Source organism: Callithrix jacchus, chromosome 21 (genome assembly GCF_049354715.1).
Source record: "Callithrix jacchus isolate 240 chromosome 21, calJac240_pri, whole genome shotgun sequence".
NCBI classification, from domain to species: domain Eukaryota; kingdom Metazoa; phylum Chordata; class Mammalia; order Primates; family Cebidae; genus Callithrix; species Callithrix jacchus.
The window spans coordinates 27,310,024-27,321,620 of NC_133522.1; positions in this window are offsets into that span (position 1 = coordinate 27,310,024).

Consider the following 11,597-nt stretch of genomic DNA (forward strand, 5'->3'; position numbering starts at 1 on the left):
GCTAGATATTATTAGCACTTTGGCTATAAGAATAATCTAACTGGGATTTATAAAATTAATGACCTGAAGTTTTTTCACTTAAATGAAAGCTTTTCACTTTCATTAAGGTTATACAAAAATTTATTTTGTTTTATGCAACAATCATTGGTTATTAAAATTCTAGTTCATAGAAATTTATGCAGAAACAATAAAAGAATATAAAGGAAGAACACATGTCAGGTTGAAAACCAAAGGGAGACTTAGAATAGATGTTTGTGATGTGTTTGATAGCATTTCTTGAAAAATATTCCTTGTAAGAATATACTAATAAGCTTTTCAAAGTCTATTTGTATAGGTGTTGACTTTTAAATGAATAAAAATTTTTAATGTAAACTGATCTTATTTCCTATGAGCTTATGTCTCCAGCAAATCAGAAAATTTTGAATCTAAAATATTTTATTTAGCAAGGTATTATTAGTCATACTTGGGATTGAAGATATCTTTCCAAATAATTAATAGATTTAATATCAAAAGAACTATAATACTGCCTCAGGGAAAAATAACAAAATTCCTGTGGCCATTTATACATTTTCTTTTCTGTATTTATATGTATGGAAAACTGAAGGCTGAGAGATAAGAAATAAGAGAAAAAATAATAAAATAGACAAACAGAAAGTGAAAAACAATTATTAAAACGTAAAATATATACCAGTTAACTAATCAAAAGAAAAATTATTTATGCTCTTTCAATGTAAGTATTCTGTCTAATAAATTGTTTTCACTGGTTTATGTGTATCAAATAAAATTGTTTTAATGTGTCTGTCTGGGTGTGTTCTTATGTGCTAATGAACAAACAAAAGAAAAATTATCTGAATTATAGGCCATTTTAACTACGTTGTTTTGGAACTCATTAAAATAGTGTATTTTTGAATTCTTATTGATTTTTGTCTCTGAAGAGGCCACTGAACCCATCAGGCATGGAGATATTGCTTCGGAGGGCAACAGATTTATCTGGGCAATTACTATATTGACTAAGAAACCAAGGAGGTTAAGTCCCTTCTTAACACAATTGTTATTTCATTGACTAGTGTTACATGAGAGACAAGAAGAGTCAGAGCCCAAGGACACTGGAACAATTATGCTCTCCTGGGAATGAAGTGTGATGCTCCATAGAGACTTGAATTATAGAATAAATCACTGGAATTGTGTTGGCAGCAGTATGGATCCATTGTTTGAAAGTAAATTCATCACAGTGGTTGCCATGTTGACTGAAATAAATGCCCAGCAATATACAAACTCAACTATTGTTCCCCAGTGGGAATTATTTTAGTTCTTGTTAGTGTGTTTTTTGTTGCTTACATTATATCTAAGAATGCAACTGATATTTAGGAGGCAACTAATGTCACAAACAACAAGATGTTAATTTAACAGTGTTACATTTTTTCTAAGTACTAATTTATTTAAAATGTAGTATCACGGCCCATAAAATACTTACTTAAGCTTCAAGTCAATTTCTCAAAAAGAAAATGATCAATATTAGAAGTTATTTTCACTGCAACAATTAGTGTTAATGAGAAAAGTCACACATATGCTGGTGTTTAAATACTCAGTGTAAAAGTATTGTCCACTTATTCTTATTACTTGATGAATACTAAGGGAAAAATAAGCCTGATGGAAGAAATAAAGACGTTTTGTGGGTTAAAAACTACAAAACTGGCCAGCACAGTGGCTCACATCTGTAATCCCAGCACTCTGGGAGGACAAGGCGAGTGGATTACCTGCGGTTCCCTTCAAGAATTCTCTCAGCTATGAGATATAATTTATCTACTAATTTTCCTGGATATAATTATTGCCGTTCACTTCCAGATTGCATTTAATCTTTTTTTCGATAATAATGAAATAAAACATATTTAACATAATTTTCACTATGCAAAATTCTTACATATGTTATGTTTTATATCCTATTGCAAAGCAAAATGTATGTAATTAACTCCTATATTCCAGGAAACCACTATTACTTTCATAGATAGGTGTGATTTTCTTTATTAAATTGTATTTTACTTAAAGCTCAAATCAGCCCAATATTTTATGTTAGTTAAGTTTTTCTACTCAGTCATGTGAACTGTTCACTCAAAGATGTAACAGGACATTGTTAGTGGAAAGAATTTCAGAAAAGTATGAACCATTTACAGTTAGGTAATACCTATAATGGTGAGAAATACATTTCAGAAAAAGTAACAATGTTAATATTAAGTATATCATGGTGTCTGTAATACCAGAACATTGAGGCCAAGGCAGGCAGATGACCTAAGGTCAGGAGTTCGAGACCAGCCTGGCCAACATGGTGAAATCCTGTCTCAGCTAAAAATACAAAAATTAGCCAAGCATGGTGGCTTATGCCTGTAATCCCAGTTGCTCAAGAGGCTGAGGCGGGAGAATTGCTTGCACCTGGGAGGCAGAGGGTGCAGTGAGCTGAGATTGTGTCATTGTACTCCAGCCTGGATGGAGTGAGACTCTGCCTCAAAATAATAATATTAATAATTTTAATAGTAGAGTAAATCAAGCTAAAATTAAAGTGCATTTAGCAAAACATTATCAGAATGCAATGTCAATTGTGAATAAGAATGAGTTTGAAAGAAATGGCATAAAAGTTAAAAGTGAGATGGTGAGATGTTAATAAAAGTTTTAAATTAGAGTATTTTATAATAAGGATGATAAACCACCAAGCTTATCTGTTGGAATTTTCAAGTTGATTTATGAATTATTTCTAATAAGAAACTCAGAAATTCATCAAACTCATTTAAAATTCTATAAAAATAACTAACAAATAAGTTTATTCCTTTAAAAACAATCATACCCACAAAGAAGAAGAGCAAATTAAAAAATATATATATTAAGTAAGTAGAAAGAGATGTGAAGCCTATCTCATTTTTGAAAGATAAAAATCCTACCAAAATTGGGACTCTTTTGTGGCATATCATGAAATCATAATCGAACTAAATCCATAGTATATCCATAGCTGAGCGCTGTGAATGAATGACAGATAAATGTACACAAAGAGTATGACTGTGGAGTGCACACATCTGTCTTATATCAATGAGAGGAATCATATGATCATCAAAATTACTTACTCATTAGGGTTTCTTTCTAAATCTGGTTTGTTGTTTCTTTTTATTTTTTATTTTAAGTTCCAAGATGCATGTGCAAGATGTGCAGTTTTGTTACACAGGTAAACATGTGCCATTTGCTGCACGGATCAACCCATCACTTAGGTATTAAGCCCAGCATGCATTAGCCAGTATTCCTAATGCACTCCCTCCCACTCTCACCCTCCCAGTAGGCCCCAATGTGTGTTGTTCCCCTCCTTGTGTCCCTGTGATCTCATTGTTCAGCTCCCAATTATATGTGAGAAGAACATACAGTGTCTGATTTTCTGTTTCTGTGTTAGTTCACTGAGGATAATGGCTTCCAGTTTCAATCCATGTCCCTGCAAAGGACGTGATCTTGCTCCTTTTTATGGCTGCATAATAATGCATGGTGTATACGTACCACATTTTCTTTATCCAGTCTATCTTCAATGATCATTTGGGTTGATTTCAAGTTTTACTATCATGAGTAGTACAGCATTGAACATATGAATGCATGCATGAATCTCTGCAATAGAATGATTTATATTCCTTTGGATATATACTTAGTAATGGGATTGCTGGGTCAAACGCTATTTCTGGTTCTAGATCTTTGAAGAATTACCACACTGGTCTTCCACAATGGACTAAATCTTCCTCTTTAAATTCTCCACTTATGAGATAAATATTTGAAATATTTTCATTTGAAAGAGTGTACTGAAGAAATGTCTGTGTAAAACAAAACACTTCATTCTATATCATGTGGAGTCAGAAATCACTCAGAAATGTCCATTAATTCTTGATATTATTGAGATTACATACAGATCATATTGACAAATATTCTTTTTAAGTGAACCTCTGAAGAAATGTTCTTTCTCTCTTGCTTCTAAGTTTGAAACAGAGTTGAGGGAACATTGTGTTATCGCTGACGAAGGGAATTAAAGCTGGACTTCAGCTTAGATAAGGTTATTTTCTAAAGGGATGCACTTTCAGTAAGACAGCAAACTGAGTTCCTATGAAGATGTAAAACATGTCTGTGACTTCTTATTTTTACATATGACAAGTTTACTTTCAATACGTAATTTCAACTACATCCAGAAAAAAAAATGAAATACATTTTATACCTATAGACTTATCTAAATGCTAATCATACTTAGAAGATGCGACAGTAAGATATATATCATATATGTGAGATAATTTTATATAACACACTTTCATAATCAGCCAAAATGGGAAAATATTGAATGGCTTGCATAAGGAACAATCCAAATTAGCTTCTCTTCCCTTTTTAGGCAGAAAAGTATGGATATAAAATTGCCGGGTACTTACGGAACTAAATACAGGAAGTTCTTGTGACATGCATTAGGATCAACTGGAATTGTTCAACATTTAGTGATATTATATTAGAAACAGGTTATGTGAGTAATAAGGCAACCACTTTCCTTCCTTTCTTCCCTCCCTCCCTCCCTTTTCCTTCCTTCCTTCCTTCCTTCTTTCCTTCCTTCCTTCCTTCCTTCCTTCCTTCCTTCCTTCCTTCCTTCCTTCTTTCCTCCCTCCCTCCCTCCCTCCCTCCCTCCCTCCCTCCCTCCCTCCCTCTCTCTCTCTCTCTCTCTCTCTCTCTCTCTCTCTCTCTCTCTTTCTTTCTTTCTTTCTCTCTCTCTTATTTTTTTCTTTTTTTTGAGACAATTTCCCTCTTGTCTCCCAGGCTGGAATGCAGTGGAGCAATCTTGGCTAACTGCAACCTCAGCCTCCTGGGTTCAAGCAATTCTCCTCCCTCAGCCTCCTAAGTAGCTGGGATTACTGGGATTACAAGCATGCGCCACCATTCCCAACTATATTTTGCATTTTTATTAGAGACGGGGTTTCATCAAATTGGCCAGGCTGGTCTCTATCCCTGACCTCAGGTGATCCACCCACTTCAGCCTCCCAAAGTGCTGGGATTACCAGCGTGAGCCACTTGTCCAGCCAAGACAGTCATATTTCTTAAAATGTTTAAGATGGACAGAGAAGTCAACTGTTACGGTGGGAAGGTACAAATGCCATGGCAGTGAAATGATGTCCGTTCTATAGTATCTGGGAGACAATAGGACAGTCTTTGCAAAATTGGAAAAGAAAAAGCACTTCACATAAAACTAATACACACACGCAAAGTCTAATACTTTGTTTCAGGGTAAAGAATTATGGCAGAAGGGGAATCAGGAAACATTTATGCCATCATAATTCTGAGGCATTTGACAAGTCCCCTTACTTCTCCAGTTGATCTCTGGTTTTACAAAGTATTAATTTGAAAACATCATTTAAAATATGTTTACTAATGGAGTGAATTTTTGCATTCCTCTTTAAAGGAAGCTCACTGACAATGGAAAAGTTGACATGATTTAATGTATTTCCCATTCACATAATACTCATATTCACAGCAATAAAACAGCTATGCCATTATTATGCTTTCTATATTTATTGACAAAAAATAGCCGGGCATGGTGGCTCATGCCTGTAATCCCAGCGGTTGGGAGGCAGAGGCGGGCAGATCATGAGGTCAGGAGATCCAGACCATTCTGGCTAACACAGTGAAACCCCATCTCTACTGAAAACACAAAAAAGTTAGCCTGGCTGTGGTGGCACATCCTGTAGTCTCCGCTAGTTGGGAGTCTGAGGCAAAAGAATCTCTTGAACCTGGGAGGCAGAGGTTGCAGTGAGCGGATATCGTGCCACTGCACTCCAACCTGGGTAACAAAACAAGATTCTGTGGGAAAAAAAAAGAAAGAAGAAAGGAAGAAAGAAAGAAAAGAAAGAAAGAAAGGAAGAAAGAAAGAAGAAAGAAAGAAAGAAAAAGAAAGAAAGAAAAAGAAAGAAAGAAAGAAAGAAAGAAAGAAAGAAAGAAAGAAAGAAAGAAAGAAAGAAAGAAAGAGGAAAGTACTATTGCTATAACTAATGACAAATTTTAAAAGATTGTATTTATTGGTACTTACCACAGGCAAGGTACTTTGCTGAAATCGTTGCATATACCCACTTATTTAATACTTGAATGTACTCTGAGATTGGACTTTCTATCATTTCCATTTTATAAGTAAGAAAACGGGCCAGGTGTGTTGGCTCACACCTATAATCCCAGCACTTTGGGAGGTTCAGGCGGGTGGATCACTTGAGATCTGAAGTTCGAGACCAGCCTGACTAACATGGTTAAATCTCATCTCTACTAAAAATACAAAAATTAGCTGAGCATGTTGGCTTGAGCCTGTAATCCCAGCTACTCGGGAGGCTGAGGCAGGAGAATTGTTTGAACCTGGGAGGTGGAGGTTGCAGTGAGCTGAGATAGCGCCACTGCACTCCAGCCTGGGCAACAGAGCAAGACTCCATCTCAAAATAAATAAATAAATAAATAAGAAAATGAGTACAGAGAGAAAAATAAACTTCCCAAAGTCTCCCTGACAGTTAAATACATTAAAATATCATGTTTTACATTTTTCACTAAGGCTTTTAGGCCAGAGGATATAAACTCATATTGATTGCTGTTCCACTGGAGGCAGGCCAGTACAAACCTACCCCAAAGTCCAAGGAAGCTAAGAAGACAGGGAAGAAAGAGGCTGACATATCCAGTTTCTCAGAAAGAAACAATGAAAAAGTCATGTCTGTGTCTTGAACAGCAGTGAAACAAGATGGTGAATTCCTGTGCCATTATACCCTACACTCAGGGATTCTATACCATAGGGAAAGGTCATACATGATTAAGAAGTGATATGGTGTGCAATTGAAGTATGATAAAATCAAGATTGTTTTGAACTAAGGGCAGGATTTCCATATCTGCTCTTACCCAAGGAACAATAAGTAAGCTGGATATCTTACACCTTCCTGGAACTAGGGTTAATTAGACGCCAATATAGCAAATTAGCACCCAAGGTGGAATTACTTTAGACTCCATAGTTCCATTACATCAATGTCCCTAGCATAAGCCCTTATTTATAAGTACCCAGTGTGTATTGTAAAATAACATTTTAACCAGTCTTTTCATTAAAGACCATTTTAATCATTCTTCCAAACATATGTTGCACTATTTTAAGACTATCGTATGTTTATACAGTAATGCAAGTAGAATAAGAAGAATATTTTCATACAGCACTATTAGATTGAGAGCAGTAGATACAATTATTGAAAGTATAATAAAATACGTAAAAAAAACTTGAAAGGATGCTCTATTACCCTTTAAAATTATATCTAACTGCCATGTTTGCATGGAAAAAAATAAAGAGTACATTATTCGTTATTTCTTAGCCAAAAAGAAGCCTGTGACTATACAAAGGATATCTAATTAAGGAAAAAATGTAATCATAGCACTTAAAAGTACATTAAATATAACCTGAGTTTCAGTAGCAGCTCTGTTGCTAAGAAGCTGTGAGAAGCGTGAAAAATCATTTAACTCCTCTGAGCCTCAATGCGCTGATCCATACTGAGGAATCACAAATAGGAATTACAAATCTCTGAGGTCCCCTCAGACTATGATAAGCTATAATGATATGAAATCAGCAGAGTTTGAATAGAATGAAGTCAATAGAGGTAAACATGCCAATTACTGCATACTAATTTAGTGCTTCTCTCTCTCTGAAAGGCTTGTGTTTAAAAAGACATACAGCAAATAGAAAAGATTTATGTAGAGATATTCAAACTATTTCCCACCATATTTTACTTGCAGAAAAATATTTCCCAGATCAAAAGTCTTAATACATTTGAAACGTGATAATAAAATAATTATCTCTAGGGAGAAGAAAAGCAAAGCACACTGCCATGTGTGTACCTACGCAACTGTCTTGCATGCTCTGCTCATGTACCCCAAAACCTATAATCCAATAAAAAATTTATAAAAAAAAAAAAAGAATGTAAAATGATACAACCAAAAAAAAAAATAATAATTATCTCTAGTAATTTTAAAAGATTTGGGGTTATGTAAAAATTACTTCGTATCTATTTGCAACAGGAAGAATTCTCCATTACAAGTTGTATGTGTGGCTGTATTTGTGATGCAATCTTTTCACTAATTTCTCTTGTGTGTTCTATTCAAACAGCTGATTTTTGTTAGATAAACATTATTATATCTATTATACTCCTTTGCTCTATATTAAAGCAAACTTATATACCACTAAATTCTAACATCATACATTGGAATTTGATTGATATTGTAAGCATGTCTATTACTTGTATAACCTTTTTGAAATTTTTTTAAAGTGTACTGAAAATTTTTCTAAGACAAGTAGGAATTATATTTTAAATGGAAACATGCTTATTTTAATAGTAAAAAAAGATTCTCCTAGTATTCATCTCTCAAATTCAATTACACACTATGACAAATTTAAATAGGAGAGATGTGTTCCTTCAGAAAAAAAAAAGGCTCTAAAATATTTGGGGATCATTTTCCTCCCACGTAAAAAACCTCAATATTTAAAAATGTGGAAAAAATACTACATATGTGGAAGCAATGAGTGTTTCCATGGAAGAAAAGATTGACAACTCCAAAGACAATCTACATTTTCAAGGCAATGATGGGTAGCTTTAACATGACTTGTGAGACAGAAGGATTAGTTCTTCCATCTTTCACTTTGACCAACACCTACATCCTTATTTTCCACAGAAGGAGAAAGCTTGGAGGGAGTACAGCTCTGCATAAAAGGCTTTGCCTCCAAATATAAAATATAGCTTCTGCTTGAATTCCTTTGATTACAAGATGTTTATGTGGTCATTTCAATTGGCCTTGCAATGTAGCCAACTGCAAGGATAACTAGAAAATAACTGGGTGCTCACAAAAACAGAGCAAAGAAAATTGTGATTACCAGTTAGAGATTCAAACATATCTGTGGGTTTTGTATTGTTTGTTTTGAACTGCTATCAGTTAATTCTAACTTTTATGTTATAATGCTGAATAATCAATGTCCTTGAATTAACCTCCTAAATCTTTGAGGATAAAAGCCTATATTAACATATTTTTACAGAAAATGTAAATATTCTAGCTAATAAAATAATGAGATCAAATTATAATTGATAAATTACTGGTGTTTAAATATTTTTAAACACTTAAAATTGGAACAAACTTATTAAACATTAGAAGAATATTTTTGTATCTTAAAAGGAATTGCCAAATGTAGTAGCAGTTATGTAAATACCGAAACACATGCTTATTACCTTATGTAACGCAAGCCTTTATCACAGTGACTGAAGTTTTTCCTGAGCTATATATCACAACAGAAGGTCAGAAAACTTACAAAATCATTATTCTAAAGTAAATAAAAACTAAACTGTAAAATCATTGTTTTTTTAAGATAAAGTTACTGAAGTGATTTAAAATGCTAAATTCCACATTTCATCAGTTACCATTGTACTTGTGGAAAAATATTGTCAAAAAGTATCACTGTTCATACAGGAAAACTTTCTCCAAAGTTTAGAATAAGACAATAATCAAATATCACATTATCATGTTGAAAAAGATGGGAAGTCAATTAATATATACGCACTTTTTAATTTACTTGTTAAGCAAAAAAAATACGTATCTTTTCTAACACACTAAGTTAGAATTTTCAAATATGAAACTATAAAATATAGAAGGAATTTTTTTTTCAGTATTTTACAGCAGATAGCACAGGATGTGACATTTGAGACAAGTACATAGAAAGAGGTGGATCCCATATTGGCCCCTGATTTTTGTCTGAGAGAAGTTTCTCAGCAAAAGTGTCTTAAGCCTTTTTCAAGTTTTGAACCTTAACTCCTCTTCAGCACAACTTGCCTGGCTACATCTGGAGAAAGGTCTGTGTTTAAAATGTCATGTGATTAGATTGGGCCCACCGGAATAAGCTCCCTATCTTAAAGTCTGTAACCTTAATTACATATACAGAATCCTTAACAATTGTTTTCTTCCCTTTTATTTTTAAAGATTGACATCAATTTAAAGCAAAAATAAAAAAAGATAAAATGACTTTATGTAATTTAATATATGTTACTATATGAAGAAGAAAAATATACAGGAATAATAACATAAATTTGGGGCCAAGAGGCAAAGGAAATTGTATTATTCTCATTTTGTTATGATTTACCTGAAGTGGTACAGTATTAATTCTTAGCAGACACTTGTAGAGGATGCATATTTTGATCCCAAGAGCAGTTACTTCCCAAACAAAATACAAAGCAGTATTGCTAGAAAGCAAATAGAGGAAATAAATGGAAACTATTTAGAAGTATTTAATTAACTCAAGACAGGAAAGAAAAATAAATAAAAGTAAAATGGGCAAGGCAAAAATACTGATAGATGGTATGTAAACATAAACCAACAATAAAAGACTGAGATTGGCAGGTTTTATGTAAAAAGCAACACTTAACTTTTTGCTGTATTTAAATTTTGTGTGAAAAATCAATCAATAGAATTTACCCCAGGAACCTAATAGAGAAGCAAACATATTCCCATTGATGAAGAAAAACAACTTGACAAAATGTATTATTTAAACCACTAAGCAAATTAGAAAGAGAAGGGGAGTTCCTCAGTTTGAGAAAGGGCATAAATGAGAAACAGCTAATACTGCACTTAATGGTGAATGACTGCATGAAGCTCCCCTGAGATGAGAACAAAGGCAATAATGTTTATTATTGAAAGGTCATACATCTCCATTAGTATGGAGTCAATTCAAGCAAAATAAAATTTCTACAATTTTTATACTTTTATTTTAGATATTGACAAGCTGTTTCCAAAATTTGAAGAAATGCAAAGCAACAAAGCCAAAATAATTTGTATAAATATATATATATTATAGACATATATATATACAGAGAGAGAGAGAGAGAGAGAGAGAGAGAGACAGATTCTCACTCTGTCACCAAGGCTGGAGTGCAGTGGCGCAATCTCGGCTCACTGAAACCTCTGACTCCCAGGTTTGAGCGATTCTTCTGCTTCAGCCTCCCAAGTAGCTGGGCATGCAGGGGCACACAAACACAATTGGCTAATTTTTGTATTTTTAGTAGAGAAGGTGTTTCACCATGTTGGCCTGGCTGGTCTCAAACACCTGATCTTGTGATCTGCCCACCTTGATCTCCCAAAGTGCTGGAATTACAGGCATGAGCCACTGCACCTGGCTAAAAAAAATATATTTTTTTGCCAGTTAATTATTTAGAATTTTATTTTAAAGCATTCTACATACATTTTTAAGTGTACATATGATGTATTTTATGTACATGGATTAGGAAGTTCTTTAAGGGCAACATTAAGTGCCTACTGAAAAATTTTCTACAAGACTAAAGTTTGGAAAATAATAGATCAATTTAGGAGACTAAAACTATACATTGATATAAAGAATGAATACAGATTTTCTCAACTCAGAATAGCATCCTCACCCTCACTGCCCTCCCCTCTCCTAGATGGTCACCATAAGGCAGTAAAGTTTAATCAGTCAAGCACAGAGCTTCAGGGCGCTGGCATCCAGATTATGTTGGAGAGAAGGAAAGAGCAACACATAAACAGGGATG